Below are 25,135 nucleotides of genomic sequence, written 5' to 3' on the forward strand. Positions count from 1 at the left end.
AGGTATTTCGTCCCTCCATTCTGAATGAGTTTTATTAATAAATTGTACCAGTGAATACTGACATTAAATAATAGAAGAATACACTATTCTGCACACAAAAATGCATTATTGTACGCACTATTATTTATTTATTTATGCTTTACTTTTATTTTGAACACATGCAATCTCCCCGTGCAGCACAGATGTACACCTTGCATTAAGAAAAAAATGGGACAGTTTTATATCTCCGATTCTACTGGACCGATTGGTCGAAATTTAACTTGCGTTTTCCATGTCTCGAAAGCGCGAATAAGGATATGTACTAGATTTATATATAAGATTATTCTAACATAGGTATTTTGCCACAATATGGGACTTGATCTGAAATAACATACCATATTTTTTTCCATATTTCGATTCTACGACTAAAATTATGAGAAATTGACAAGTTTTGTAAAAATCGCACTAGTAGTTTTTAAAAAAATTAGCTCTCAAAATTGTAGCTCCTCCATCTTAATCAAATTTGGTATATATTTATAAATATCTCTTTTCTTAATTAAACTTATTTGATTCTTCCCTTCACATATCAAAATTTAGGTTCATTTCAAATAAAATTCGCCCATTTTTATGATTTAATTGTATTTTTTAATTTTATATTTTAAAATAATTTTTATAAATTTTTCGAAAACCTTTTGAATTATAACTTATAAAATTTTTACAATCATCTTAAAGTAGATGTATTTCTAAACATACCTGCAAAAAATAAGAGTTTTTTATTCAAAGGTTTCCGAAAATATACGTGAATTTACATATTGACGAGTTTTGAGATTTGGCATATTTGTTATAAGCGATAATAACGTCAAGTGTGGCTTACGCACCTTGTAAAAATTTTTGAATGTATGAACGAAGACCTTTTTCCGTTCGTGTATAATGCAAAAAAAGGAAAGGAAAGTAGGTTGCTATAAATTAAGAAGTTCGCCAAGGGAATTATTCTTGGCGGAAACTGAAAAAAATTGAGGCAAGATAAATTTTTAAATATGTCCCTAGATTTCGCACCAAAAATTGCAAAATTTAATGTCTAGGCTTAATTTGAGTCGTAGAATCGAAATATAGAAAAAAAAAATGGTACGTTATTTAAGAAAAAGTCCGATTTTGTATCAAAATATTTATGTTAGAATAATGCTATATATAAATCTAATATATATCATAAGTCGCGCTTTCGAGACATGAAAAACGCAAATTAATTTTCGACATTCGGCCCAGTAGGACGGGAGATATAGAACTAAAACCCCCTTTTTTTGTGCAAGAGGTACAACACGGGCTAACAAAAGTAAGTTAACTAAAACATGAAATATTACATGCGTAAATAAAATGAACGAAAACAGAGAACAGCAGTCTGGAATTCACAAAAACTGATAAGTTCATTGACCAAATCACTCCGAACATTTTCAAGTCGTTCTGCAAACATGTTTTAGGACCATCCAAGGTAAAACCTGAAAATATCAAATGTTCCACAGAGATACGTTTTTTGAACATTCACATAAATTATTTAATCTTAGATTAAGACGAAACAGGTAATTTGCAAATTCACCGTACCAGATAAAAACGGAGAAACTTTAAGATTAACAGGGAGGAAATACTTGGAATGCAGTCTATGGTAAATAGAAGGAAAGAGTTTAGTGCCCTCAGCATTACAAGATGAAATATATTCCTCATTCATTTAGCTAAATGCTTCTTGTAACGAAAGAACTTCCAGTAGCTCTTTGGAAGGTTAATATTGATATCTATGGGTACATTTAAGGCATCTTTAGCTAAGAAATCGACTCTTTCATTTCTGTAGAATCCGTGATGAAATTGCTCATAAGCAAAATGGATATCAAGTTCCCTATTTTTAAACAAACTGACAGTTAATAGGGTTGAGATTACTAATGTGTCGCTGTTGATAATACTGTTCAAAACGTGAAGAGAAGAAAGAAAATCAGAACACATAAGGTACCTTGAGGATGCTGTCTCATTATTCTTGATCCATTTTACGACAAAATAAATACACAGAAGTTTTGCTTGAAAAATTGTGCATTCATTCCGTATACGGTTTTTAAAATTACAAACCTCAGAATGGCCTTCAAAAAGAACAAATGCAAAGCCAACTTTGTTGTTCATTTTGCTGCCACCAGTAAAGAAAACATATGAAAACTCATTTCGGTAGTCTCCTTATAATCGCGGAAATACTATTAAATGAAATAATGTAGGATATATTGCATACCGAAGTGCATCCTATGCGTGTTCTCGTAATTTAAGTAGCTAGCATGGGGAAGGTGTATGATTCAAATCCAGGAGAAATCACGGTTAAATTTTCCCGTTTTTGCGTTTTTTCACCAAAGGACTTTAAAACTAAAGCACTAATACCGCTTGAGAGGATGGTAGCAAGAAGAATAGCTCGTTTTCTTAACAATGGATGTGAGAGTATGATTGTAATACGAAACTGTGTTTATGCGTACTGGACTCTCTAATAACATGTCATTGTTAAAAAAGATATAGAAATATTTCCCTTATGAAATATTCTGATGGTTTTGAAGTTGTCGTTGTAACGCAAAACATATTTTATTTTTAACGATATTATTCACAAATAAATAAACTATCAGGAATTCAGAAACGTCGTTGAAAATAATACTGTAAATCATCCAGGCCGTTGAATTTATCTAGAATTATTTTATTTTCCTAAAGAGTTAGCATCTTCTAGTTTTTTAATGTGTCATACCTCCATTTCATTTCCATTAAGTCACTCGTGAAAAATACAAATGTATCTAAATTACTGCCAGAATAATAATAATAAAAAGTAGCCAAGAACAGCGAACGTGAATTAATTTGACTTAACTAACTTTTACCAGAAATTCAATTCTTCATCGATAGTCTTTATCTTTTAGCTGACTCTTGATATACTGAGAACAGAATTTAGTTTAATTATTGGAAGAAATAAATAATCCGCCTTGAAGACCCATAAATAATTTCAGGGTTAGGTTGGTTATCTGACTTTGGAAAATCCCATGAAGGCTGTCTTCGTAGAGGTGTGCCCACCAGGGGCCGAACGGTAAAGTCGTTGAAGAGTGATAATTCGGTCCGGAGTTCGAATCCCGGCGAACGGATGGGCGTTTTCTTGGCTTTCCTCGTGTGTAACCTGTATACGAGCCAGTTTTCCTTAGAAAGTCCTCCACGAAGGCATCCCTTTCCCTTAAGCAGATAGCCCTCGAGTGCTTTACCATAATTACATAAACCAAACGAGACTTCGTTGAGGGCTTTCTAAGAGAAACTGACCCATGTTCAAGTTAAAAATGGAAAAGTCCAGGAAAACTAACCATGCAACCGGTTCGAACTCGGGCCGAACTACCCTTATATAGGGATGTTAAACTCTTAGCAATAGCTGGGAACACGCTTTTTCGCAGTAAATCAGTTTAAGTTGAAATTAAATTATTTAGAAATTAAGTTGTGTGATAGTTCATTCCATGTTAGTTCAGCTTACTGATATTTTAACGTATCCGCAAGAATATTAAATGTAAATTAAAGTAACTTTAAAAACTGTATATTTAGTTTAATTCCAAATTGAGGCTATCTTAATATAATATGCAAACCCAAGAAAATTGCTTCATTTCACTCATTTAAACTGCTTGGTGCCTTAAGAGGCACTCGCTAAAGGCAAATAAAGATTTAAGAACATTTGTTTAATTAATTATGGCAAAGCATGCGAAGGCTATCAACGATAGTTGGAAATGCTTTATAAAATAAATTACTTAGCACCTTTACTAACTGTTACACAAACAAATAGGTAATTTTTGACGCCCAAAAATATTGTGGACGGGTTCAAAGTGTACAAAATAATTGACAAGTAGTATTGTAACTGGATTCATAAATTCAGTTAAATGGGTATCAAAACTGATCTGAAAACTTAAAAAAGTGCAGTTACATAAAATGAAGAATAATAAACAGCAAAGCAAAAATAATACAAAAATTTTGTAAATTGAGAAAGAAATAATAGAGGTACAAAATATTATAGTGTTATAATGAGAGTAAGGAATGCTAAAAATATGACGAATAAGAGTTAGATATTTTTTTTTAAGACTGCGAATAAAATAACAAGAGAAATAAAAGTGATTGCCCTTTTCATTTTTTCCCTTTTTTTAATTTTTTATTGAAGAAGAGCGCCTAATTAAAACAAATGGGAAAATTAAATAAATAAAATAAAAGTTAAAATGATAAAGCATATGTAGAGAACTTTTGTAATACCTGTTATTAATTGAGCATCTACTGTTAAAACAACTCTGTAATAAAAGATAAGAATATAATGATAAGTTGTTTTTAAAATTTGCTGCAAAATATTACAGAGTAAAGTTGCGAATAAAAGCATAAAAAGTAACTTTTGGGTTATATATATATATATATATATATATAAACTTTTGGGTTATATATATATATATATATATAAAACCTAAAAAAATAGCAGTTATTTAGCATGGAAAATATTCAATATATGGACATGGGTAATAGTTGACCAACGTGTATGCACTATTACGTTAGGGATTTCTCTCGAATGAAAATAAAAAGTAAACAAATTAAAATAACTGATTTTTTTTTAAATGAAGCATAAAATAATGTAGCCAAATTTTTGTAAAAAAAGTTTATAAGGTATTTTCTCCCTCCTTTCCGCGTACCTTCATGGTGTAATTGGAAGCATACTCGACGTGTATTCGAAAGCTCCAGGTACGCAGAGTCTCGGCGAGGGTATTGCACACTTTTCACGTTAATGCTTAAAAGCAACTACACAGTCTAATTAAAAAAAAAAAGTCAAACCTTTATGTAAAAGTGGTATTAACACCATAAAAATAGATTCTTTGTGTATAGATCCTCTAAGGCAAGCCAGAAAAACATCTGAAAGCATTTCAATAGATCTATTTTGACAGGTATAGTGAACCGCTACATGAAATCGGCTAGAGAAAAAACAGCAATTTGAAAACTTAAGATTACATGCTAGCACTTCAAAGAAATTTTAAGATTAAAACTTTGAGATTAAAAAAATTTAAACGTAAAGTATTATAAAAGTGATGAATATTACAGTCTGATTTTTTTTGTTCAAATTACACTTTAATACTCGAATCTTGAGGAAATTTTAAACTAAATGTTTATCTTAGGCTTAATTAATTTAAGAACAGATCTCCAGAAATTCAAGATGCAGAACGTCAAATTTTGTATTTGAAACCAGCTGCTTAAAATAGTATTGCCAAATGATAAAGAAAAAAAAATAACTTGATATTGCTGTATCATAAACTAAATTCATGGCTAGACTTTTGCATTTTTTAATAAATTAAGACTCATTCAAAACGTTGATGTGAATTTTGTTTTCATAAGATCGCTTGTGTCAGAGGATTTCACGCAAAGGAAGTGGCAAATCTTACTCTATGGAATTTTCCTAGTGAAAAAAAAAAAAAAAAAAAAAAAAAAAAAAAAAAAAAAATCAGGGTTTAAATCACTAACTGAAACGCATTGTTATATTTCTCAGAACTAGTTAAGTTTAAAATTTTATTTTGTTTGAAAGTTTGAATTATTTCGAAAAAATTGCGAATTCGATCGCTTTTTCGATTTTTTTCTTTCAAGTTCTTTTACTATAATCCCCACCTGGGGAAGGGAAGAGCACCTGTTTCATTCTTTCCCGTAGTCACAAAAGGAGGGATATGGGGTTTGCTTTATAGAATGTTAGAACGTTCAAGAATCGTTAACTTCAGTATAGTTCAGTTATTTCGGTACTTGTAACTTTTTTGGAAACCCTGAGGGTTAATATATTACATAGCATAGGTCAGATTTTAGCCTTCACGCAATTTATATTCCTTATAAGTTTATTAAATCGTTATTTATTTGTTATTCAAAAATCCGAAAAAGACTACAAACAATTTTTTTAAACTTTATTAAAAAAAATATTTAACTTACTTAATGAGCACTAAATAGCTGCAAATAAATATGTTTTCTCAGTTACTTTTAAAACAAAACGAAAAAAAAAAAAAATAGTACTAATAAACAAACTTAAACAAATTATGCAGTAAGTTAACTGATAAGTATTATTGTGCATATCGCTTAAAATTAGCAAGTAGATTCTTTTTAATGCCTCGTAACGACAATTCTAAGTAAACAGAATTTATTTAAAACTAGAACTAAAGTAAATATAGTTTCGCATAGATACTGACCAAAATTCTGCTGATTTCGAGGGCGATCAGACAAAGGTTTCTCTTCTGCAGGAGGAGAAAAATTGCCTTTAGAAGCAAAATGTTTTTTACTATTTTATAATTTTTTTATATTTTTTTATAATTTAATAGCCCAGAAGAGCTATTAATTTCGTTTTGGCATTTTGCGTCGATTCACTATAAATGACGGTTCACGTTTCAAATTGTTGCCACCAAATATTATCGCCCTGTAAATTAATATCTAAAGAAATTAAATAATAAAGAATCTACATAAATGTATCTATGTTTCTTGCATTGTGATAAAGCAGCGGTACCTAGAACCATCAAATTTTGAACAACGTAATCTTCCACCGAATATGGGCATCTGGAAGCCCTAACTTGGAATTTGGAATTTGTTTTATTTTTGATTTCGTATTTTTATTAACGAATTTTTTATTAATAAGTTCAACGATTTCAAAACGGGCAATGACAATACTGTACAGGAAATAAATTATCTCCAGCGCACGAGACTGTGTATCGATATTCTAAAGATATGCTCATTTTAAAATTATTTTGCGATATTGCTCTTGAATTGAATTTTATGGTTTAAGTGAGAAAAACATAATATTAAATAAATAAAGGTAACACACAAACGCTTGGGCGTAAAGTAAAATCTAAAGTCATTGAGATTCTTTTTTTGTTTGTTTGTTTGTTTTGTTTAGACCAGTATGTGATTGCCCATGAAGTCGATAAAATCTCCTGAGTAATGCTGCGTTTTTATTACTTGTAAAAAACGCCTTTTTATTACTTGTTCTTGTTTCTGGTGTATTTCTGTTCTATTTGAACAAAAAATATTTATATTAACATGTATTTCAGCAGCAGTATTTTTAGACAGGAGGCTAACATTATATTAAGGAATAAAATTTATGTAGTAAGTGTAGGAACCGGGAGACCGCATTACAAATTGGATTTATTATTTGTTAAAAATTATTATTATTATTATTATATTAACTTGGCATTGCCAAAGCATGAATGTCACCGTCATTTAAAACGCTTCGGTAATTGAAAGTGTATGACTAGGAGCAGCGATTACGAAAACAAATGCCGGGTAACAAACACAATGCCGGGTTTGTAAACAAAATGATTTTAAAGCCGGGTAAGGGGGTGGGTGCAGACTGCAATAAAAAGGTGCATTACTAGATGTTACAGCAGTCCCACATACGAAATTTCAACGGGTCTACCGCTACTTAGTTTTGGTTTATGCGAGATATATACATATGTACGTACGTACAGACGTCCCGAAAAATTCCGTTTTTAATCTAATTTAAATCCATTTTAGAAAAAAGAAGACCCTATTTACAATCCCCTTTAGAAAAAAGAGGTCTTTATTCTGTCCGTACGTATAGATGTCAAGCAAAAATTAATCGAAAGAGATTCGGGAAGAGTCAAAATTTATGTTTCCATTGAAATATGATACCCGAAGTTTTTCGCTATTGCAATACTTCCTTTCCTTTTAGATGATTGTGATACAAAATCTTGTTTTGGGATATTATTTTGATAAGCAGAAATAAATTATAGAAATAAATGTTATGTTTTATTATAAAATGATAAATTATAAAGTTTTATTTGAACTTTTCGCAGGCAAACTAGGTGCAGTTTCTGGGCAAATATTCAATGAGCAGTTTCACGCAAGACGGATTTCTGCTTTATGATTTATTTATTATAACTTATATAGTCCCTCATAAATGTCATAGAGACTCAACAGATAGCTTCTTATTTTATAATAGACAGAAACTGAAAAGATTACTGTTCTCGAGATGAAGTGAACTCAGAACTTGTTTCAAATGGCCGATAGTTACAATGTAATGTGTTCGTCGGGAATGGCAAATTGGTTGCTTAGTTACCTCGTTCATCGAGAACGTTTCCAGCGGTGTACCGCAGCGAGGAATCAGTTCTCCACTCGCGAGAAACGAGGAAGTTTCGCGCTAGTTTTGATCAATTCATTTCAAGAACACGCAGAGGGATGAAATTGACTATCTCCCACTCGTCTTCCCTTGCTCAACTTCTCGAGAGGACTTTCAGATCATTCGTATTTTAAGTGCCCGCATGTCGCTTCGATACTACATACTTATCAAGCCTTTTCCGAGAATCGAACCCAGGCCCAGCGATACAACAGCCCGCAGCGCTAACTACTATACCGTTTAGGGTGGCATTCAGAACTTAAAGTATTGTTTCAATTAGTACAGAAACTGATTTTCGAAAAGGGGAAAGTTAAAAATAGGATGGGCATATAATGCTATTCGGCGGCAACCCTTTACATTCCTTTATTATTGTTCCTCTAACAAATCATAGACATGAAAGCTAGGTACACTTAAGTTAGTGAGTAATTTTATTGGGATATGTTTGCAATATTTCATATTTGTGAGAAAACACAGCTCCTGCATGGGCAAGGATTACGTTATTGGTACTAGTGCCTTTTTGTCTAAAACAGAAGTCTAAAACGACTACTCTTGTGCATACCGCTGAATGCGTGCATGGGTACTGTCACGCACGGATATTTCGCAAAGCTGTATTTTAAAGAAATGATCGCATTATATTTTAAATAAACTTCTACACTTTACCTAACTTAAATATCCGATAAATTACTTTATAAGTTTGCTTAAAATATTTTTTATGTAATGTACGTAGAAACGCGTTTTATTCATGATTTTGTGATTTTTAGGTTGACAAGAAGTAGCAAGTTTTAACAGACCAAGATAGCCATTTTCAGCAGCATAGGTACTTGAATGTAAGTTCGGGTTCTTTATACTATTAACTTTTTTGTCATTTTGCTTATAATTATTTTCTTAAAAATCGCCGAGAATATTCAATCTATTGCGCTGAAACAACATAGCAAAAGTTTGAAATTTAAACCTCTTCCATTGAAATTAAACATAATTCATTTCAGAAATTAAACATAATTCACAGCATAATCTGAATGACATTGTTTCTTCTTCTATTGATGCTAACTTTTAATTTTCATGAAATTCTTGGAGGAAAAAAATCTTTTCAATGTTAGTCTCCTTAAATATTTAAATAGAGCATTATGTTTTTGGAAACCAAGAAACTTGAGAAATCAACTGCATCTTTGTCATAATTCGAATTGCAGATCTTTCAGTCACTGGTTAGGCATGCTAACCTCTTACACTCAAGTGTGTTAAGACTTGATTCAATTGTGAAATTTCTCAAAAATAATGTAAATAGTTTTTGGAAAATAGTTTTAACACCGAGAGAAAGAGTAGTTTTATATATCCAAAATTTAACTTTTTCTATGATCTCTACAATGAGGATCTAGCTTTAACAGTTTCATATGTTAAATACAAACGTTTCACTCTTTTATATCACTTCGCGTAGATATAAAAAATTAATTTAATAATTTAGATAAGTTTTCAGCGCTTATTACACTGACCTAAATTAGACATTTTAATCGATTGAAAGAGCATCTTACGAAACGTAACTAGCTCACCTGAATGATTACTAATTCCGTATTGAATAAATCCATATCCATTATTGAATTTGCAGCTAATGTCTTATAAACATAAAAATTATACATTGATCATAATTGCGTGGCTCACATAAAAATTAAATTTAAATTTAAAAAAAGCAAACAAAAAATCTGAAAGCTTTTCAGATTTTATTTTACGCCCAAAGGGGCGTTTTGTAAGTCAACTTTATTTATTGAATATCATATTCTTCCCACTTAAACAACATAAAATTCAGTTCAACAGCAATATCACAAAATATTTAAAAACAGCATTCGTTTAAAATTCTCGATACACAGTCTTGCGCACTGGAGATAGAAATGTCTTTTCTTTTCGCTGGAGATAGAAATGTCTTTTTTTTTCGTAGTTGTTGAAATCGTTGAGTCCGTTAATCAAAAATCTTTTAACGTTTTACAAAATATGAAATGTATAATAAAAAATCGAAATTCAAAATTCGGGTTCCAGTTGCCCATGTTCAGGTGGAGGGTTATGTTACTGAAAATTTGATGGTTCTAGGTACCGTCGTTTTTTCACAGTGCGATAAACGTACAAAAATTCATGCAGAGTCTTCATTATTTAATTTCCTTAAATATAATACAGGGCGATAATGTTTGGTTGCAACAATTTAAAATATGATTCGCCATTTGTAGCGAAAAGACACAAAATGCGGTTTCGAGACTAGCAGCCGCTACTTTGGGCTAATAAAAAGTAAAAATAAACTCATCAGAAGAAAAAACTAACAACACTCAAAATAAAAAAATAAACTACTAATAAAAATTTTGAACTCCAGAACTTGTCTAGAGACTTAACATTTCATGGTTATAACAGTAAGACATTAGCTCACCATTACTCCAGTTTAGATTTCGATATCTTAAAAAATGTTACTTATTCGTCTTTCCTTACCATCATTCACATAGAGAATTTACAAAACAACTTATTTTAGGCGCCCGCATACAGTGTAGAAACGACAGGCAGAAACTGTTATACCTAACCTGGGAACTGAATCTTGAAGCAACTGTCTCTGCTAATTCCTAAAGAAATAACGATGACAGGAAACACTCGTATTCCAAATACGTTATGAATTATTTCAGTCAGAATGAATATATCTTTCAATATCTTCGATAAGCTGAATTTCAAATACAGATAAAGTCTCAGATAGATGGTATTGTTTTAAGAATAATACAAAAAGGGAAACAAAAAATTTTCTTGACCTACTAATTTTAATATTTATCCCTATAAGCATGAAAACATTTATATATACTATACTAGATGTCAAATAGTAGCGAAATAAATTCAGTTTTAAAAATTCATCCTTCTTGTCTGTACATATACAAAATGCACACAGAATATAAGATTTTTTATTCCTGTTGCTAACTCACTGTTTTTATGAACGAATTACCTAACCGAAAATCTTATTAGTCATAAAAATTAAAGGATTCTCTATCTAAATACTTAATATAGGATATTAGAAACATCTTCCATTAATTGCAATAATATCCTAAATCTTTGTAAAAGTTAACCTTTAGACATATTATAAATTAATAGCATTTTAAATTGCTATTAATCGATTAGATTTGATATTAAAAATAAGATCACTATTTAAATTATTAAGAAGTACTTTTATTGTCTTTAAGCTTGTGCGTTCATTGCGGGCAATATAACTGTAACTTCAAATCATAATATCTTGTATCATGTCGAATGGCAGAAGTTTGGTATCTGGCTATTTTACAGCCTCGTTGAAGATAAATTTAAAGTCTTATGTTTCGTGCAAAGATGAGATTTTACCTAATTTTGTGCATGACAAATGCATGATAACATAACGTACCATTAATGTTCAAAAAATTTAGAAACCATCGCTATGTATTCTTCTGATGTCAAAACGCAATCTATCTTATATGAAAATGGCGAAACTAACTCTAAAGATATGTATAGGTAGTAAAAATAAATCTTAAAAGAAATCGATCTCTGATGACTTAAACCTCTATTGCCCATATTATTTTCCATTAACTTGAGAATATATTTCTTTCTTTCTTCAAGACCTAATGGACGTTGCCGTAGGCGCAAGGATGCGACCAAATGGATTTTCTCCTTCCATTCCCTGAGTGCCGAAGAGAAGATTAAAAAGATGAATAGATAGCTTTCAAGACGAAAAAGAAATTAAAATGCCTTCTCCGGTGGGATAAGATCTGTATATTTACTTGTCCATCTCTTAAGCTGAGTGCTTTGGATGGAAAGAGTTTGGTCCATCGGGCTTATTTTAGTTTTCATCTGGGATATAAATTTCTATGTCCTGAAGAATGCTTGAAGAGGGTTTGGATGATGCATGCAGAGTAGCTTGTAGATGTTTCCTAATAATCATTGCCTTCCTTAACTAATTAATACTTTACGAAGCTTTTGCGAACACAGAAACCAATAGAAAAAGAGTAGGTAAAAATGAGTAGTCTCATTTGAGGAGAAGGATGTCAAGGAGAAGCACTGAAAAAAGAGTTGCCTAGAAATTGGACTTCGGAATTTAGCTTCGTTAGTAGCGCTTTTGGTAAGAAAAGAAGTAATTTCAGAATATTGCTTAGAAGAAATTAATAGTGGAGGGAAAAACCTTTCCAATCTGAAGGGAAGAATGCTTTCATAAGGAATAGTCTGGAAAAGGAATAGCTTTGTCAAAATTGAACTTCTGACTTTGAAAAATGCTGATTTGGAGAACATTCTTAGAAGAATTCAGCTTACAAAAAGAACTTTAAATAATCAAACGGTAAAGAACATCATATAAAATAGTGAAATATTAACATGAATATTAACACAGATGAAAGTGTTTTCAAAAAGCATAGAATAGACATATTTTTTAAAGAATTAGTCAGGTATTGAAGGATTATAAAATCTATGAAACAGCTAAAGAAAGGACTGAGAACAAGCATATATTTTAAGGAATTAGTTATTTCTATCCTTATCATAAAAAGTGGGCGTTAAAGTGATTGTATAAGAAAAAGCATGATAAAAACTCCTTTGGAATAAAGGAATGAAGAATGAAAGCAAATGCTGTTTGTAATGAGAAGTCACGGAAAATTTTCCAGTTTCTAAGAAACTCTTCAGAAAGGCGATATTTTTCAGAAACTTCTCTACTGAAAAAAGTGTTTGAAGGAAGGGACTAGAAAAGAAAGAAAACCGTTTGTGACAAGTGATAGCTAAGCAGACCTTCTTTTTGTAAAAAATAACTCGAAAAAGAATTGATTCACCTGACAAAATAAAGGGACTTAGAACATCAAACTAACCTGAAAGGTTAATAAATCTATTTCAAAATAAAAATCAGAGTTCTAAGCAATTATTAGCAATTATTTCAAAATTTCATTAGCTTTGTTTATGCTATATTAATAATGAAATTGTAAGACCATTAGAATGCCTTCTTCTTTCAGAATTACTTCACACTACTTGTAAAGAATATAACCAATCAAATGACTTACTATGGAAGAGTTAACATCATTTCAAATGTTAGGCAATGTTAGGCTCGGAACTTCTGAGTTCCTCTTTAAGAAAAAACTAGTTTATGCTGCAGTGGATAAAATATCTGACAGTGGCAATCAAATCACAAATTTCAAATATTTATCGCACTAATAAAAGGTAAACGTTATAACTGAAGAATCGGAGCTGCTTTTCATGATGAATTTAATATCCATTCCCCTCTTTATAAGCAAAAAACTTTGAGTCAGCAGAAGAAATAATTGAACTAGTAACTGAAAGTGTATTATGCCCACTAACGTTTATTCGTTTTTTACAACTATCACATTCTAGATTCCATAGTGCTAAATTAATTATACTTAATCATTTTACCAAGTACACTATATGTATATATTAGATCTTTGATTCGATATCGCATACCCATCTGAGATAAATCTGACACGAACAAAAGTAAATGTTATGTAAATAAAATATGCATTTTTTTTTTATTTGGCAGGTAGGTAATAAAAATCTGAATTAAATAATTTATTAAATTTGTATTTTAGTGCTGAATTTAATCTGAAATATATTTATGTGTGCTTCAGTTTTTAAATAATTCTCCAGTTAGCCCTTTTTTTTTTTTTTTGGAAACATGACTTGCTAACGTTCTGTTATTTTTGATTTGTTTGATAGCATTTTCTTCCGACAGAAAAAATATTATTGGCAGAAGGTGCTTTGTCGTCTGGTGAAATGTAGCACTCGAAAGATCACGTCGTCGTTCTGTATATTATGTTTTACTTTTAATAATCTGGAATTTAATCAGGGTAGTTGTTTGGAACATTAATTAAATAATTTTCCAGTTTTAACATACTATGGATGATTGTTAAACTATTACTTAACTACAGATGTACTTCCTCGATAATCGTTAGAGTACTGCGTAATCAGTGGGGTTGTTTACTTAGTTAAGTAACACTCTAATGATTATCTAGTTCAGATTCGAAACCTTTTATAAAAAAACGTATGACATGTATCAAAGTATATGAAATGATATCTGATTTCTCTTTTCAATCTTCGCAGGCGCAGAATAGTTCTATAAACTCTTTCAGCAAAGGAATACAATGAAGCAATTGAAATTAATGTGAATGGAGAATTATTTTTAAGAAATCTTGCACACATAATGCTGTTCAGTGATAAAAATGTATATAAGAATACATGGTAGTCCTTAATGGTTTCACTACAATCTATTATCGTAGATTCAATTGCTGAACTGAAAAAACAAACCGATTAAGAACCATGCAAAAGAATTACTCTTAAACCGTTATGGAAGTTTATCACGCTAAATGAAAGACTATTTAAGAGATTTTGTCACGTCATATATCTGAATCTCTTTGTTGCTATTGCAAGGTGTGGCAAGAATCTGCAGACACTGGTATATCTAATGTTCAAACACAGGTGTGAAGAGGCGATCTTTTCTAAAGAAAATAAAGGACACGCCTTTCTTTTGGAAAAACAATTACTATGTACGTTTTATCATTATTATATAATGCGTTTATGCAGCTGTTACATTGAATTCATTGACATGCTACTTTACTTAGCATATATTTATAAAAGTTATTTTCTGACACGTTTCGATAGTATTTATATTTACATATTTTTGGTATGCGTGGTGTGACTGATAACGTTTCTTTTCGCATTAAACTTAGCGTCTCATGAAACCAAATAACTATGTTAAAACATGCTAAATTAAAAATTTTATGAAAGAAAGAAATCTGATGGGGACACCACATGATTTCCTTCTACGGCCTATTAAAGCAAGTTGAAAATGACATCAAAAATTGCAAATTTTGTAATTAAATATCCCGGACAATTTGTTGTCGAACGGAAGTCAAACTTTTTTTTTTTTTTTTTTTTTTTTACAGCGAGTATAAAACTTTCCCAAAAAACAAATGTAGGAACAAGGAGACCACAGTAAAAGTTAGATTTAGTAATCTGTCTAATATTAATTTTAATTTGTTTTAAAATTTGACATTGCCAAAACATGAGTATTTTCATCATTCGAAGCACTTCTATAACTGGAAATATATGACTACGACCAACGATTGCGAAAATAGAGGGTGAAATACATTGATATATTGAAATAAATTTCCTAATACTTGCGCAATAGCTGCAAAGTAACAAAATAATTATTTATGTGCTAATGGAATATTGTGTATATTATCTTCTTATATAAAGTTAGTAGAATTGTATTTGAAGTAACCCAGGAGCATTTAAAATTGAATCTCGAAAAAACTTTTTAAAAGGAAATTTCAATTATATAAGTATATTTATATATAAGGTAGATGTACAATTAGATATTATAACAGTCCCATATAAAAAATTTTGAGTTTTCTACGGCTAATCGTTTTTGCGTTATGCGAGATACATAGGTACGTTCGTACGTATACAGTCGGCACGAAAAAATCCATTTTGAATCTATTTAAATCCATCCTACAATCCGTTTTGGGAAAGAGCCCTTTATTCTATCCGTACGTACGGAAATAAAAAATATGGTCAAAGTGGATTTGGGAATAGTCAAAATGGATATTTCTGTTGAAGTAAGATACCCGAAATTTTTCGCGATTACCGTACTTCCTTTCGTAGGAGGAAGTAAAAAGAGAAAATATGGAAAGAAAAAGATACCCCTTCTCTCTCTCTCTCAAAAAATAATAATAATAATAATAATAATAATAATAATAATAATAATTTGTACAAGTTTGTCAAGTTCATCGCACACTATTTGTACAAAAAAAAAAAAAAAAAAAAAAAAAAAAAAAAAAAAAGCAGTTAGGTAAATATTTGAGAACAGAAGTAAAAATAAGATATATGAATAAATAAATAAATATCAAGATATTTTTTATAAGTTGATTACTTATAAAAAATATCTTGATTTTTACCAACGACATTTTTGGAAATAATGAATTTTTATGTTATCGAAAATTTTTTATACTTCTAGGTAGGATTTTATCTGCTAGTTACGTCAAAAACTGTTTAAATCGCCAAACCACTTTCCAATACGTTGCCTGACAGAAGTATGCGTACGCTCTTTGAACAATTCAAATCTGCGTGCATTTGGATCATTTGTGTTACCGTCTCTTAATTTGAAATCTTTTCCAACGTATTTAACAATAAAAAAGGACATTGAAGTTTGCTTCCTATCTCCTCCTCTCTTTATCCGATTATTCCATAATTTTAATAATTTTCATATTATTAGATTGGCTACATTTTGTACGATTTCTGAAGGCAAAATTTTAGCTTCTTTTAAATGTATGACTTCATGTAAAGAAAAGTTCTATAAGAACACCTATTTCTTATGTTGCAATACCTTTACTTAAGAAAAACAATATGAAGCAGAATAAAGGTTATCAAACTAGAACCTAAATGATTTAACCGGTAGATTCCTTCCCAAAATGAACTTGTGTTGCTTTTGCTTAAGAATGTAAAATTTCAGTCTCCCACTGAGGAAAGTATGATATCTTCATATTGGCAATAAATTAGCATTAATGATTACTTCTTTGGCGTTATGGTGTTCAAGCTCTGGTAGCTTAGCTAACAGAATATGCGACGTTTTCCTAAAAGTTGACCAGTTCTTAATTATGGTTTTATATAACATAGAGTGGACATGGCCCTTATCGTATTAACTATCAATGGCTATGATGGTTTAATGATCCCGACCATTCCTTCTTCGACTGCTCAGAGACAGCTGACTTTTTCAGTCGCCGACAGTTGAGAGTTGACTAACTTCATAAACTTGTCGCAGGTATACGCTAATAATACGAGTAACTTGCTACCAATGGCTATGATGGTTTGATGATCCTGACCATTCCATCTTTGACTGCTCGGAAACAGCTAACTTTTTCAGTCGGAGACAGTAGAGAGTTGACTAACTTCACAAATCTGCCTCAGGTATACGCTAATAATATGGGTACTTGCAGAAATCAGTCTGCGCTTAAATGTATAGAAGAGTGCAAGCATAACAAGAAGAATTTCTAATAGCCTAGATTAATTCGTCTTGTGCTGTAATTTTCATCATTCCTCCAGTATCATGTTTCTACATACACTCAGTAATTATGCTGTTTTCCGTTTTGATTTGCATATTTTAAATAATACTGTATATTGTCGCATTACCACTTATTTAATGACTTTTTCAAGCTTTCCTAGCTTTGACCCTTGAAGTAGACATGCACACAAGCCGTTTTGAAATAGATAAATCTGCCAACAGCGCTTAAATAGCTGATAAGCAGAACTACCCCAGTGTATCAGCTACCCTATCGACGATGCAAAGTTGCAATGTCCATTTGAGCGGAGGAAGTAGATTCTGGGTCTGATTACCAAAACCAGGCCTAGGGCATTTTCTACGCAATCCAGGTTTTCTCTTGCAAAAACAAGAAATGTGTGCTGTTGCAGCCTTTGAAACAAAGCTGCTTTAAGTCTCCTAAGCCTAAACCTTGAATAGATTATTCAAGATTTCACAAGATTTCAGTGTTTTAACAGTAAATGAAAATATTAAACTTATAATTTTAAAATGTAATCTACTGTTTCGTTTCACAAGATTTTTAGAGGATATATAGTGGCATTTTTTGTCTTCAAGATTGGTTTTATTTTCTTATGAGAACTAACTGAAGTGTATTCTCATTTGGAGTTTCTGACAGATTCTATACAAAGTTATGACTTTCGTAGAAGACTGTAGGCTGAAGGGGGAAAGGCAATTAACGGAATCAAGTCAAGATTCAAAATGAGTTCTGAAAATACTTTCTTACTCAAAGTCGTTAAAGGGAAGTGATAGTTTTGAGTGATAGCGTTTAATTAAAATCTTTGTGAAAGAAGGTGCACTACATGGTTTTGGTCTTGGTTTAACAGGAAACTAGTAGAACTGCAATTCAAAGTTTTTCGGAGCACTCATATGTAAAAGATGTAGAGGGCAGTCAGATGTCTGGATTTGAATCTAATTGAACATGCCTAATAGACTTTGGGGAGGGGACTGGTGAGCAAGCCCCACCTAAATTCTGCTCTGTTCCATTAGACTCCTCCTCTACCTTGTAGAGAAATGCTTTGATTGCCTTAAAGGGTTAACAACGCCTCGCTAAATAGTGTAGGAGTTCATTATGAGAATTATCCTCTCGACTGATGGGATGACCATTGTCATTATCAATATTTCAGATTTTCTAAATGAAGTACTTTACATATTCAAATTAATTGTATCTTCAGCATAATTCACGTACTGCAAACAATTTATTCTTTAACCTATTTGAATTCAGCAAAATTTGTACATTAACTATTATATTACTGACACTGCGTTTTTATACTGAATTAAATTTAACAGTGGCTCTCTTTATGGCTTCAAATGTGCTCACGTGATATCGAGATTTATAAATAAAATGATAGAAAATAACCTAAATGATTCTCTCATAATTTAGATTAAAAATAACAAAATGACACAGAAATCATTAAGGGGTTTTAAAAAAACATTGAATAGAACTAGCCGAAAATTTGTTTGGAGCTTTAATCAAACGTGTTTCAAACGAGTTAAAGTAGACAAATATTTTCCTGACGAGATGAATGTTTTACACTAAATAGACTTTTACTTTTACGAAGATTAATACATAACTGAATGGTATGGATTTGAACTGCCATTAAATTTATGGTACTATTAGAATACAATATTTAGAAAATATCATTTTAAATTCTCTGATCATTGTGCAATTATGTAAAAAAAATCGAGATATTTTATTTCATGTAAAACTGCTTTTTATGTCTTGTATAAACGTATTTGTTATTTACTCGTAACTTTTAGCAGTTTAGCCAGAATTTAACTTTATTATTAGTAGTAAGAAGGCTGCTTTTATTATGTGAGGGACAGCAGATATTTCATCAGGAAAATATTGATTAAAATTTCCCATGCTTAAAAGTATGTGTTTAAAGATGCCAAACTACTTGTATTTTTCATAAACTATAAAAATGTATTTAGCGTATTTTACATTTTTCTTTGGTTTAAAAATGGAAAACAATTAAGTCAGTATTTATGAGTGACTTTTTGGACTGCTGTTGTCAAGAAAGTTGTTGGCTATCTGGTAGTTTCTTTCGAGGTTCAGCTCTCTGCGAGATATTGGCTAGAGACAGTTTGCGCTTTTCTTCCCTCTAACCTTTATGAGATGAATTCTCATCAGTAGACTTCCAAGAAATTCCTGTTTAGTCTAATAGGTCTCATGTATTTTACCGTAATTAAATGTACACCTGTTCAAAGCTAATAAAATCTGTATTATTTTATGGAAAAAATAATTGTTTTGAGGGTATGTATATTGTGAATGTGCCACTTGTTAGTCATATAAATGAAATACATGAATGAATTCAAATGCCTTTCACAGTATTAATGATCAATATCTTTACATTATTTGCTCATTTTGAATTTGAAAGCGGAGCTGGAAAAAATGATACAAATGAAAATGTCTTTAAAATTGTAACACTCCGACAGTGGGGTTATGAGTAAGGATTAGCTACTTTGTATTTCTATAATATGTGATTATATATCTTGTAATGCCTGATTCTTTTTCTTAAAAACCTAAATTTAGAGCAAAAGATGTTACACAGTAACAAGATATTAAATATAAAGCGAAGACGTTATTTGAAGATTTAGAAATTGTATTCAGAAATTTATAAAGTTTGACTTGCTTTGGGAGCAAAAACTAGTTTGAAACTCCTAACCGATGTAAGGCGAATTATAGTTGTGTCTGAAATTAACTACAGAGTCTTAAAAAGGTTCTAAAATAACCTTTTCATACACACAATTTTCAACATAAATGCAGTTATCGTGCTAACAGGATCGGCCACCACTTGTGACGATGTAAGTAAACTAAAAGTCAAATTTAAATTTAAATGTAGACAAATAGTAAAAACTATACAATTTAAATTATAATCGAAGTTGGCTGAATACTCTAACCGGCGTAACAATCTAAATGTCGGCAGCAACGCAAAGCCGAATAATTACAAACTTATCAGAGATGGCAGAAATAATATAACGCGGGTCTGAGAGGCTGAAATGCGCTCTGTGTGAAGTTTTTTTAGTCCTAACTCTGTAGTTTTAAATGATGTGATATGAAAATCAGAAATTTTTTGCGTACAAAATGCATTGTGAGCATAGGGCAAAAGTCTTTAGATAAACAATGCTCTTCAAGTATTTACAGTGATTAAATACGTATCACCTTACAAGTCAAACGCTTCAACATATCTCATGGTCCCATATCAGCAGCAATGAAATCCTGAAGCACGCAAGTCACCAAGTAACATAAGACAGTTGGGGGCTTTTGAAAGGAGCAGTTCGAATTCTAATAATACACTTTGGAAAAAAAATAGTACTGTGAGTTACGAGATGAAAAGGCTTTTACTGTACAACCTGCAACAAGCGTTTTAACGGGCCGTTAAAGAAAAGGTACCACGAAAAGGAGGGAAACATGGGTAGGATCAAAGGTCACTGAGGATCTAAGTGGGAAGGGATCGTATCTTAATTTTAAAAAAATGATGCCTAGTTTGATCGTTTTGCATCTTTATTTTAAGGCACAAGTTCCATATCTAAGAATACTTTCTTTTCAATTTTTTGAGAAGAACATATTGTCAGCTTTTTAATTAATTCACGTTAATTTTTTTGTTGTATTTTGTGGTCATATATGCCTCATCTTTACTATTTTTACTAAAAATACTTATTTTGCGATCTCCTAGGCATAACATTAATTCTGGCATTCATTAGGCATAGTTTTCTTTGTCGTTAGTCAGTTAGGCTTTTAGTTTTAAATTAACCAGAAGACGGCTGCCTAATAATAATCGGTCTTAAATGTTCCTCTACCTATAAAGCAGATTAGTTAGTTTTGTCAAGGTTTGTTTGCTTATTTGACAATGGCAAAGTCCCGAAGGCATTTTCACAATGATGTTCCAACATGAAGAGGATGCACCCTTATGCAGTTCTGTCAGTGCTAATCAAGGTTTAAATTTTACTACATTTCCCTGGAAGCTCATGAAGATTAATTTTTTAACTTAAATAACCTTCATAAATGGGCCAGCAGCTTTATGACGATTAATTGAAGCAAAACCGTTTTCATAAATATGCCGGTGTCTTTATGAAGATCAGTCGTAACTACAAAAATCAGCGTTTGTAAAGGCGTTCGCGTAATTATGCAGAGGAATCGTTGTGCAAGAAGGAATTTTGGCTACCATTATTGATCAGAGAAGTAAACTTAAACATTAGTTGCATTAAGATGTCAGCATCTTTATGAAAGCTGCTTTTTTCAAATCAGAAAGTGATCTATGAAATTTTGAGCTCGCAAAAGCTTTTTAAAGATTACTAACCGAATAAAAGTATAAGAGCTAAGAGCCAGCAAGAAGATTTGACTAAGCTGTAAGTGATATAAAAAAATGGAGACTTTCACCTTATATGGCCAGCATGTACGGTTATCAATAACAAAGTCTGATGTTCTGTTGGCGCAGATGGCATAACTGATTTTGTATGTTTCCTACAATGAGGGAAAAAAAAAACAATATTCACTGCATAGTCACTTGCACCAGCACCTTATAGATAATTTTCATTTCCCCTCTTTTAATATTAAATACAATACCAATTGATTAAAGATTTTGTTCTCGGTTTCCAACGACAGTTAATGAAGTGTGAGATGTATTAAAATTTAATTTAGAGAGCAGTCATCTGTAACTCAGTGGCCGAGGGGTAATCGAAATCTAAGATCTTAAAGACTAATTGCCTGCCTGCATATGTCTTCTCCTATCTATGTGCAAAATGCATACGAACCAGTTTCTCTTAACGAAAGCAATTTTCCAAAGGTAGATATTCCGTGATCATTCCCGCCTTGATAAATAACCAAATTCAGTTCAAAGTCTGCTGTTCTTTAAATCTGTTCCTAAACTGAGGAATATGACATAGGTTAAGAAACGCATCCTTACAAACTGCAAGAAACTATAGTCATATCAAAACAAACTAGGATTCCAGATACACCAATATCGCAAGTTCCAATCTTTTTCGTTTTTATGAAGGAAATATAGGATCACTAAAAATTATTGGATGGTTTTAAAACCTCTTAAAAATTTGGAATCCTAAGTCAGAGCGTTAACTTAGGCAAGTTAACAGAGATAACTTCTTTTTCCTAATACAATGAAATATTTTAAGAATCGTGTTACTCAACTTTATGAAAAGCGAAATGTAGAGAAAATTTCAAATGGAAATATTCAAATTAAGGCAGGAGGAAGTTAACAAACTGCTTCAGCTTATTATCGGGTAAATGCTGAAAAGAAATCAAATAATAAACAGAAGTTGGCTAAAACATGCACTTCACAAAAATTATGAGCACTGATTTAATATATATATGAACCCGCTATTTTACCAGCGACTGGGGAATAGGGGGAAGGGCTGCTGACAAAGCAAGCCGAAAGAAAAGTGAAGACGGGGGCCTCGCGAGGTGTAAGCAGACCAAACTTTCACTTGCACATGAATCTCGTTCCTATTGTGTTCTTCTTTGCAGTCAGTAATCGTGTTAGTTTGCTTCAATAGGGGGAAGAATGTAAGTAAAAGTGAACGTGTGTTGAATATTTTCCCCTACTGTTAGCAAGATCCCGGGAGAAGGCGTTGTCTGAAGTACCTTGCCTTTGAAATAAAAGCCAAGCAAATGGCTTTAAAACTCTCAAAAGTTGCGTTTTCTTCATTATTATTATTGGGAAGCAGGATTGACTGAGACATTATTCTTCGGAGAAAATAATTTTCATTTAAAAACTACTCTACTACTTCATCTACCTACTCATCTACTTCGGAATTTTAGCAGGACTTCCAGAGTGGAATCTGTGTTTCATACATATTTTTCATATTTTTTTTTTTTTTTTTTTTTTTTTTTTGTGTGTGTGTGTGTGTGTGTAACTAAAGCTTACTGTTAATTTCAGCTTGCATTCTTTTCAGTTCTTAAGTGTAACTATTGGCAAAGAAGTATTGACGAAGTAAAGTAGAAAGTGAAAAAAATGTATTGGTAAAGGCCTGTAAGCGCACGAGAAGTGCCAACTGTATATATTGCTCTTGAGTTAAATAAAATATATTTTTCACCTTCCTCACATCTTGTTACTGATACAGTTGAACTTAGTGAAAAGTCGCTTCACAGTTCAGGTTAAGATCTAGCCTTCCAAATAACTTTAAGTTAGCTAAACTATTATAACTTAACAAAATCAACCTTCATAAATATACTAATGGTGTGTATACCGGGGTCACTAATATGCAAAAGGTCTTTCATTTGCTTTGTTATTCAGAGTAGTAAATAAGAACTTTACTTTCATACTGGCTTGGCATAATAGTACTAAAACGTTTATGAAAGTTGTTGTCTTCTGATCTAAAAAAAATATACCGGTACTTTTATGACTGGCAACCTTTATGAAGGTTTTCACCCTAAGTACTGATTTGCACAAAGGTGCTACCTCCGTTTTGAAAGGGAACATTATGAAGGCATCCCACTGAGTTTACTAAATTGAAATTTTGATTAAGTCTAATAATATTATGTGCAACGTCAGCAAAATAATAAACAAATTTAACTATTTTTCATACTTACACTGTATAAAAAACTCCAGATATAAAACATCACTATCATTCACATTAAAACTTACAAAATCTTCAGTAACTATTTAAATGTTCCTATTATTGCCACTGTTCCTGAATTTACGCTAAACTACCTACTGTTCAAACGGCGTTTACACATTTTTGGAACGATTTTGATTAAGAATTACAAGAAAATGTTTTTAATAAAAATTTCTGGCAAAAGTTTATTATTTCAAATGAAAAATATCATCTGCTAAATTTATTCTTCCTTTAAAATATCTCATGTTAATAAGTTACGGATAGAAGGATATATTTTCGGGCTTTCTGAAGAAAAATATTATTCTATAATTAAAAAAAGTAGCAAAATGCATAGTATTATTAAAATTTCTTAGTACAAAATAAGTAATATTATTAATCAGGTAGCGAAACATCTTCAACAGTACTTTCCATATATATAGAAGACTTGAAATTAAGTCCCGAAAAAGGTACATAACGTTTCTAATATTTATAAAGTTCAATCTTTGGTAACTAGACAAAATATAAAACAAGATTTAAAGTTTAAAATAGCTAAAAAAATAATGTTCAGCAGCTTTCGCCCAGGCATATGGCTCAACGCAGAACAATTTGTACAACCCTATATGCAAACTATTTAGCAGGAGATATATGGGAATGCATTATGACCCTTGATAAAGCATAGGATTACCTGACAAATTGCAACAAAAACAAAAAAGGACTATTTATTATCGAAAACGAACAGCAAAAAATATAGAAACCTTGTTTCATTAATATAAAGAAAGTTTCAATAAGGGTTTTTTAATTGCAGCGGGATTCTTTTACAATGCAAAATTAAAAATAATTAAGAGTGGAGAAAATGTTAAATTGAATTCAACGTGCTATCAACAGAAAGTTTTGCGCCCGGTATTTGCAAAAAAATTCAATTTCTTTATAACAGTCAAGGGGTTCAAAGCAACAAGTCGTATTTCAAAAACCACTGATTTCTTAAAAAAAAAAAAAAAAAAAAAAAAAAAAATTTGATGTGTACACCACATGACTTCCTTGTACGGAATATTACATTATACGCATTTTTTCTTGCATTTCATTTAAACTTATTGGATTGAATTAAATCTACTTCGCCGACAGCGCATAAACCACAATAGAATAAATGCATTCTTTGAAATTCACTCTAGTATTTGTTTACCATAGCGACACTCTGGCGCTAGATTCACTTAAAAATTATTATTGTAACTAAATTTGTATTGCTGTAAGTCTGCGCACAGTGCTTCAGTACAAATTTTAAATTTTCGGAAAATACAGTTAGTTTTTTCTTTATAAAATAAATTCTTATACACTATTAAGTAAAATAAATCAAGAAAGATAATCATCTATGTATAAAGATA

At 31.3% G+C, this 25,135-nt stretch overlaps 1 long non-coding RNA gene across 4 annotated transcripts in view; it reads left to right on the plus strand.

The window, feature by feature from the left end:
- Window positions 1-25,135, plus strand: part of LOC118199818 (uncharacterized) — a 222,510-nt gene that overhangs the window by 91,782 nt on the left and 105,593 nt on the right. For all 4 annotated transcript variants that reach the window (XR_015042631.1, XR_015042629.1, XR_015042628.1 and 1 more), the window contains exon 2: window positions 8,905-8,970. This is a non-coding gene — a long non-coding RNA (uncharacterized LOC118199818). The remainder of the gene's footprint in view (window positions 1-8,904; window positions 8,971-25,135) is intronic.

The sequence above is a fragment of the Stegodyphus dumicola genome, chromosome 8 (genome assembly GCF_044657685.1).
Source record: "Stegodyphus dumicola isolate Sdum_Otavi_A_Nest chromosome 8, ASM4465768v1".
Taxonomy (NCBI): Eukaryota; Metazoa; Arthropoda; class Arachnida; order Araneae; family Eresidae; genus Stegodyphus; species Stegodyphus dumicola.